At 37.3% G+C, this 9,082-nt stretch overlaps 1 protein-coding gene across 2 annotated transcripts in view; it reads left to right on the top strand.

Annotated features, from left to right (window-relative positions):
- LOC112157392 (teneurin-3) overlaps positions 1 to 9,082 on the top strand; it is an 800,843-nt gene that overhangs the window by 422,094 nt on the left and 369,667 nt on the right. For both annotated transcript variants that reach the window (XM_036213709.1, XM_024290091.2), the window contains one exon: positions 5,213 to 5,322. The gene's annotated coding sequence lies outside the window, so the exon portion shown is untranslated. The remainder of the gene's footprint in view (positions 1 to 5,212; positions 5,323 to 9,082) is intronic.

Below are 9,082 nucleotides of genomic sequence, written 5' to 3' on the forward strand. Positions count from 1 at the left end.
CCGTGTGTTTAGTGATCCGTTACACCCCTGCTATAAACCAACATATTATTTAAATTATTTATTTTTTCTCAAAAATCATGTGTTCTTAATGACTGAATTTTAAGATTAAATGCTCCAATGTAGCAAATGCAAATTATTTATGTATTTATTTATTTATTGGTAAAACTGTAGATGTTTAAGTTTCAGTGCCAAAGTATGCTCTTGTGTCTTTCACACTCAACTACAACGAAAAATCAAGAAGCATTAATTTGCCCAAGTTTCCTAATTTTGGAAAACAAGTTATTATTCTTCTAGACAACGGACTGCTTTCACCAAATCTTCACATTTTAAAGTGACTGCCGAGAAAGAAACACGTGAAGCTGCGGTCCTCCTTTCCCAGATGGTCCGCTGCTGCACACTGCTGTGCTGTAAAATCATGGCGTGACATCTTCTGACAACCTGCAAAGAAGTGTTTTGCACATGCTCATTCCTCTAAAAATGTATTTATTTCATGAAAACACTGTGTTTTTAGACATCTGTTAAGACATCAGTGGTATTAGAGCCTGTCTGTGGAAAACAAATGTTCCCCACACATCAAAATATCTGATGACAATGGCAGGATGTTTTTGGGTGTAACACGCTGCTCGTGCTCTGATTTGGTGATCATCACAGTGCTGATGGTGAAAAAAGGATGTCAATCTGCATCTTGTTTTTGTATTACATCCATTTGAGTTTAGTAAAGAATTATTTAGGAAAACTATACACATCTTAGAGTTGATTACAACCAGATAAGAGCAACCATGAAACATTTTAACTTGTATCCACGCAATGTTTGATGATTAGAATGTGGTGAATCCAGAACCTGAATATGTCAAATGAAAGAAAAAAAATACCAGTAACTGTAGGATTCATGTATAGCAGAATATTAGACAAATACACTCTAAATTCAGTGAAAGATAAGATTTTTTTTTTTTTAATGTTTGTTCCAGAAAAACAACCATCTGGCACAAAAAAAACAATATAATAAGCAACAAGCAACACTAGCGCGTTTATTTCTATTTTGTGTTTCTTAATGCTTTATGGAAGAATCTGTAACTTAAAAAAACATATTTTTAGACGTGTATTAGCTTTCGGTTTTCCTTATTTCTCAAAGTGCAGAGAGCTGAGACCACTACCAGTAATCTTTAAGGATGAAATTATTCACTTTCCACATGATTTGGATAAAAAATCTATTTTTGGGTCACAGTGTTTGTGAATGATTTGAATATTACAAAAACGTGACAAAAACATAAAATTCTGAAAAAAAATCCCTATTTTTTAATTTGCTCACCAGCCATTAGAAAACAAAAATCTGTTGACGTATAGTATGTGTCTGTATATATTTCCACATGTTTATATTATTTATGTATATTTGCACATGTATATCTGTCTACTTAAATACTTGCACAGTTCTTGTACGTATTTTGACATATTTAAGATTATATCTTGCTACATTCCTTTTGCACTGCAACGATTGCTCCATTTTTTTGGTCTTGTGATGAGACAATGAAGGCCATCTATCTACCTGTGTAATGTAAATAATAATAGAAGAAGATACTTTTATTACAGACTCAGGTTCCATTTGTCACAAAGACACAACAGATTAACAGATTATAATAATACTTTCTCAAATTTAGCATGTTTGATATTCTTAACGTAAATACTGGTGTGCAACAATTCATTTTCTATACAAATTGTTCGATGGTACAACATATAGTTACATTTTAAACCAAGAATTATGGCATTGTTGGTAATTACTCATGAGTACCTCACGCACTTCAAAAACTGAAGACATTCGCCTGCTTGTGTAAAATAAACATTTTTTTTTTCTAAATCTGCAATAATATCCGATTGATGTTTTGCATATTCAAATAAACAATGTTTAATTTTTTGCTATTAGTTTGTTGATCATATGACAACGATTTGATTTTTAATCATTTGTCTGACAATCCACAATCTGTGCATAGCGGTGGAGATGTTGCTTAGCAAACAAAAGCATTACCGTGGATTTCTCTTCGTTTTTCTGACTGTAATTAACTTGCATATTGTTCTATTTTTCCTTGGTTTTATTTTTATATTTAATCAAGATTTAAGGATTTTCTGGTGATATTTACAAATCACCCCTCATAAAAAATTGGATAAATAGCCAGTGGGCTTCATCTTTGTTTTTGGACTCCCTTCACATTTCATCCAAAATCCCTTATCTGCTCAAACTAATCCTGCTTGACAGGTGAAATATCTTAAACAACTGAGAGGAATTTGCTGGAGTGCTCAGCGCTGGATTGGCAAATTGGGAGCTTTGAAAGCATTCTTAGTGGACAGCTTTGAGGTTAGAAGAAAGATTTGCTCTGATGAGAAAAAAGGTTTGAATATTGTTGCTCAACATGTTGACGACTTTTCATCTTCAGAACAGAGAAAGATAAGGTAGAGGCTTTCAACTCCAGCAAATCCAACACCTGAAAAAGGGTTTAAGCCAGTTTACAAATAGTTTGATTTAACCTTTAATATGGAAATAGTAAACACTAAAAAGAACTTTATAAAATCCAGTATAAATGCCACTTTAAAAACTTGCAAGATTTCGAATGTGGAAAATGTTGATTTCTGAAATAATTACCTTAGAAAGATAAAGATATTATTTAAGAGGGAAAATTTATGTTTTCAAAAAATGGGAAAAGATGTGGAACTGTTTGAAAACAAAATCATAATTGTGAAATATTACAGGCTGGACAAATAATTCAAACATTTATATGCTTTTTATGCTATTTTTGTTCTAAGGAATCTGTTTTAACTGCTTTTGTTGTTGTATTCCATGCTGTTTGTTTGTTTGCTTTTTTAATTTTATGTATTTAATGTAAAACTCTAATAAAAAAAAAGACCTGCAATATATATATATATATATATTCAAAAGCGTATTTACGGCATTGACTAAATGGTCAGTCAATAAGGGTATATTATATTTTTATCTGCTTTAACTTTCAAAATTTCCATTGAATACTTTTAAGATTGGGATTTTATGTTCTTAACCTCTTGAGCCCTAAATTTATTTCAAGCTATGGTTTGGTTTTTACTTTCATATAGATGCTAAAATGAAGGAAATTTTGGAACTTTGATGGTTTAATGCATATTTACATCAATAAGCATATAGGGGTTAAATTGTCTCTTATTTCTTATTTTTTGTTTAATTAACAATTCAAAATGTTGCGTTTATAGAAAAAAATAAGACAATAGGAATTTAAATCAGTACAGTCCCTTTCCGTGTCTGCTCAGGATTAGCTAAATATGCCTGAAACTACAAGGATTCTTCAGCAAGAAATGTTTGTTTGTTGGGGGGAACATCAAGCCCTGGTTTAGGTTACACTGCAGCAGAATTACAGATGGTTGAAGCATTTTCAAACTGATGTCTGTCTTCAATAAAACGAATGGCTCTAATGGTAAAAGTGCAGCAGCACAAAAGCAAACTGTGTGTCTGTGAGTCACACACGGTGGAAACAAACACTGCAACTGGGAACCAGGTGGCAATAAACAGAGTTTGGCTTCAAATTTCTGTACACAAAGCTCATAAAATGAGGACCAAACTGACCAATTACTGTGCGAGACAAAAATCTCTCTCCTGGAGCTGCACCAGCACTGTAAGACCACATCAGGGATCCTTCGGCAAATCCACACAACAAATCAAAGGCGGATTCAAAACTGATCTGTCTGCTCCTGAAGACTGGAGGCGCTTTTCATCTCCCTTCAGATAAAAAGCAGTTTTCCTCTAAAATCCACTTGCGTTGACCAAAGAAGCATGCCTCAGTTTTCCATCAAGCCAAAAGAGTGTGACCTTCATCCAGGCAGTGTTCCTCCTACAGCAATGAACGTTTCAAACCTGTGTAAAAAGACCTGACTGTTTCCCCTTTGGAATCCCGCAGATTTTTATAAAAGAGGGGCATGGGTTGCGATTCACACCAAAGTCACACCAAGGTGGGGGATCTGGGGCCTTGTGGGGAATTGGAGAAAATCATTTTTTTATTTTTTTTTCTCATAACTATGCAGTTTGAATTTAGTTTTGTCCTCTACAAGAACGACTCCTCCCCGAAAAAATAGTAGATTGCCGGATCGATGCTTAAATTCTCCATTTTCGGAATAAAATAAGAGACAAAATGTAATCATGTAACGGGGATGAGGAGCTGGTGAGGCAGCATTCAAAAGCTATGAGAGTTCAAAGCTTCAAACTTTATTCAGTGATCATGACACAATGTGCTCCCCGTGGTCTAAGCTGACGCCATGGAATAAAGCGCGACCCCAGAAGAGCTGCAGAACCGCGGGGGTTAACCGCCAGGACACAAAATGGCCGACCAGAGCGAGGCTCCAGCATAAAATGACATTTGTCAGTGAGACATAAGCTGTCTGTGTGGGGGGCCCAAAAATGTAGCACTGCAGGTGAATTGCACTGAAAAGCCCTAACGGCGATGAGTGCTTTAGGCTATGCTGCGTGTTGTGACACTACAGTGCTGCCTCGTGGTTTCGGTAAAACCCTCCTCACTGTTCATGGCGGAGGTTTTCAGATTTAATCAAAGCTGTCAAAACGTCAGTTAGTTACGTGCCTTCGTTGTTCTCACTAAACAGAGATTTTTTTTTTTTTTTTCAATTCTGCTTAAGTAAAATTTCAGTGGAAAGCAAACAGTCTGTATTGTATAAACAACATCTCAAAAAACGCAAAAGGCGATAAAGCATCACCAGCACGATTTATAACAATGGTTGTGACAAGATCAAACATCATAACCATGGGCGACCCCTAAAACAAAGGCTTGTTAAATTCCTGCCGTCCTATCAGTGGGTACATATCTCATTGTACATACAGCTGCCCCCACCACGAAACTCCGCCGTGGAACAGGAGTGGACAGAGAGACACTGCCCGTCCTTGGGGGGTCCAGCAGAGCTGGGTCTCCCTGTGGAGCTTGTGTGCTGCCCACTGAGTTTCCCATGACCATTAAATCTGTAATGGCTTGGAAACATGATGGGTCATGCAGGTCGAGGCACAATGCACACAACGCGAAAGAGACCATACAGTTCTTTTAACTATTTCGGTGTCTCAAACTGTACCTTTTTAACAAAGCAACAAAAGTAAAGTAGTATATCTATATTCTCTCACGCATGATGGTTTGATGATGCCTGGCGTCATGTTAAAGTCATGCCTCTTCGTGTCTCACAGGTGCTGCTGCTTTTTGGGGAGGAATTCACTTTCCCATCAGCAAAGTGTCTTTTGTCAAAGTCAAGCGAGTTCACAGTGACAGGCCGACATCTGAGGATCAAACCACAGCGGTGAGTTTTATAATAGATTTCAGTGTTGAGTTAAAACTGGAATCAAGAGTCAAACCACCAGTTCATCCACTGATATTGATGAAATAATATTAGGAGACAAAAGAACAAACCATATTACTGTTTTTTTTTCAATTTAGACACCACATTTTCCTAAATGAAAAAGGAAAAATACATATTACCACATTTATATTTAGAATGAATAGAATTAATTTGATATGAAACTTTTAGAAGAATTCATTGTAAATTTGTATTTCACTGCAAGTTTTACAAAGACGTACAACTCGACAAGCATTGTGATGATCAAGAAGAGAGAAATGGTGTGACTGTATCCCCTCTTTGATCTACTCTGCTTTTAGAAGGAAATCAAATCAGCAGGAAGGGATTTAATTGAACCAATTTCATGTATGTTCATTGGTTATCCTATGTTCCGAAAAAAAAAAAAAGTCCTGTTTTGGAAGAAATATCACCATGCCGTTGCCTTCCAGGCATACATGCAAAACTGCGTGAAAGCCTTGGTAACCAACTGAGCTGTTTATCCAATGAAAGTGCAACCCTAAAAGAAGTCAGCCAACCCGCTTTGTGGCGTCTTGGCTAATTCACCCAATCACAACGCAACCGCTGACACGCTGCCTGTTATCCATAAATGACAGGTTAGCCGTGGTTAAAAAAAGGCAAGGATGAAAAAAAGATGAATTGGAATTCAGTGACTAAAGCCTCTCACTGGCCTGAAAGTCCTAATCCCCACCAGCATCAAAAACATCGATTTATATGTGCAAGAAAGCGAGTTCCTGGCCATTTCCAAAACCCTTTAAATCTAGTTTGACTATTTTCACACATTTCTTTATAGTTCACCATTGGTCAAGTCGAAAGAATCTATGATAAAAGACACTGGTCCATTTACATTTTTGGGGGGAATTTTGTGAAATCCCTCCTTTCCCTTGATTTTTGTCCTGGTTAGATAATGTGCTAGTGTTTTGTAAAATTTTAAACAGTGTTGATTTATCTCAGACATTGCATCTTCAATCAGTCAGTTCCATTGTCTTAAGGTAAAAATGAGACAGCAATTCAGCCCACTAGATAGATCTGACGTGGATTAAAACAGCTTTTCATACAGACTTTGCACTGATATCTTTAACACTTAAAGTGTTGCATGACGGCGCAAAGTGGCTTTTTTTTGACAGAATCAGCTGTGATTACGTTAATGGTTGAGGAGCTTTTGTAGTTGAAAGAATGTACAGTGGAGCTAAAGTTTTGGTGCTAAAGGGTTATAATGACCACGGTTCTGCTCACGGCACCCACACTAAAACTAGGGATGCAACGACTTTTTTCCCCACAGTTTCTTCTTTTTTTAAATAATTATTTGTGTAATACAAAACAACAACAAAAAAACTAAATTCAGAAAAAAATTGTTTTCAATTTGCAAAAAAGCAATTTACAATGACGCAAAACCTTTCAGTTGGATTTATCAAGCCTTGTGTACATTCAATTTAGCACAGCACATGTTTCACACTTTCAGTGTTTACATACTGGTATACAGTAGGGATGCAATGGTTCACTTCCCCACAATTCAATTGAATATCATTTAGTTTTCATTTAAGAATAACGGTGTCCTTAACTAAAACTATGTATTCATCTCCCATTGATTGCAAAGAAAAATCTTCTTTAATGTTCATACAGACATGTTTAAGCTTGTGTGTTACAAAATCACAGAATGGGGATGATGTATGCTTCTGTCTGACTTGAAGTTACACCTACATGTGTGTCCTGGATAAGCTTAAGTGCAAACAGGTCTCCTGAAGGAAGGTACAATGCAGCTCTGGTGTATCTGGGGTTTGTGCCTGTCAATTCCCTATGTGGTGCTTATTTGCTATCCCTTTGACGGAGCATGCAACTGCATCTCAAGACAAACTAGGGCAAACCTCTGAAGACATTGTTATATCACAAGCGCCACAATCTGAGATACTTTGTTCCTGTCCTCACCTCATTTTTTTCTTTCTTCATTGTTCTGCATTTCTTTTCTTTGTTTCAGTAAAGCACATGCAGCAAACACAGCAGCTGACTTGCCCTCCAGAAATGCACAGAATATCAACCACACAACTCACATCTTTACTTGCAGGGGTCTATTTTCATGTTTAAGCACAACAAGGAATTTTTATTCCATGAGTAAAATACCTTAGTTGTGTTACTATCAAATTGTATACTTAAATGCACAAAGTTTAACAGCTAAAAACACTAAAATGAGAGTTTTGGGAAATGTGGACAGTTGAGGGTGTGTTCTGCATGTTTCATTTTATAATATTCTACACTTAAAGGCCAAAAGAGGCAAAAATTATCCAAAATTGATGAGCTTGGTCCTCAGGATGGGGAGTTCACTCCCAATGTTGAAGATACTAGCTTTGGGGTATTTGGAATACTTAGTTATGTCTGGTTCAAACAACCACAACCTACCAATGCAGGGCAACGTACTGAATCTGACATGTTTGTGCTGTGTGGGTTCTTTAAGATGAGAAGAATTACTTAACCTAATTCACCCAGTATATGTATGTGTGTGTTTATATATATATATACATATATACTGGGTAGGGCAGCAGTGGCTCAGATGGTGGAGCGGGTCGGCCAATGATCGAAGGATAGGCGGTTCGATTCCGGCTCCCGCCATCCAAGTGTTGTTGTGTCCTTGGGCAAGACACTTAACCCTACTTGCCTCCAGTGTGGCTCCACTGGTGTGTGAATGCGTATGAATGTTCCGGTGATGGTCAGAGGGGCCGTATATATATATATACATATACATATATAAACGCCCTCTCACCCTTCCATGGGTGGTTTCTCCTCTTAGCTCAGGTCCTCTACCAGAGGCCTGGGAGCTTGCGCAGTATCTTAGCTGTTCCTAGCACTGTGCTTTTCTGGACTGAGACGTCTGAGGTCTTTCCAGGGATCTGCTGTACCCATTCCTCCAGTTTGGAGGTTACAACCCCGAGTGCTCCAATTACCACGGGCACCACTGTCACTTTCACCTTCCAAGCTTTCTCCAGTTCTGGTATTTCTCCAGTTTCTCGTGTTCCTTCTTCTAGATGTTACCATCGCATGGTACTGCCACATCCACCACAATGGCTTTCTTCTGTTCTATATCCACTACTACAATGTCTGGTTGGTTCGTCAACACAATCCTGTCCATCTGTATCTGGAAGTCCCACAGGATCTTTGCTCTCTCATTCTCTCTCTCATTCTCTACCACTTTTGCAGGTGTTTATATATATACATACATATTTCTAAACCGGGACGTGTCTTAACCTAAAAAGTTTACCTGTGACCTTTGGCATTCAGAGTTCCTCTCTGAAGTTCTATTCGTGTCTGAATCACCAAAAGGTGTGTTTGTTTGCATCCACTTTGTGATGACATTTTACCAGGACAATGCTCTCTTTTTAGATGTTTCTCAACTTTTCTTTTCAATGATTGACATTTTCAATAAAAGGAATAAAAGTAGAATAAACACATGCAAGCAAGACAAGTAGCATAGCAAGACGTACATTCAACGTATGAGGGAGATAGTGAGAATTCTCAATGATTATTATGAAATCTGTTTCATTATTGGAAATGTTTGCTGACCTGAAACCAACCCTCAGTTATGAATTTTACAAAGTGAGTGAATACAACACTGGGGCATCATCTGGTGGATTATGCTTCTCAGAGGAAAGGTTGGAATTGATTGACATAAGTACTATTTTATTGACATTAGTGATATTTCACCCAATTCTAGGTA

The sequence above is a fragment of the Oryzias melastigma genome, linkage group LG1 (genome assembly GCF_002922805.2).
Source record: "Oryzias melastigma strain HK-1 linkage group LG1, ASM292280v2, whole genome shotgun sequence".
Classification (NCBI taxonomy): domain Eukaryota; kingdom Metazoa; phylum Chordata; class Actinopteri; order Beloniformes; family Adrianichthyidae; genus Oryzias; species Oryzias melastigma.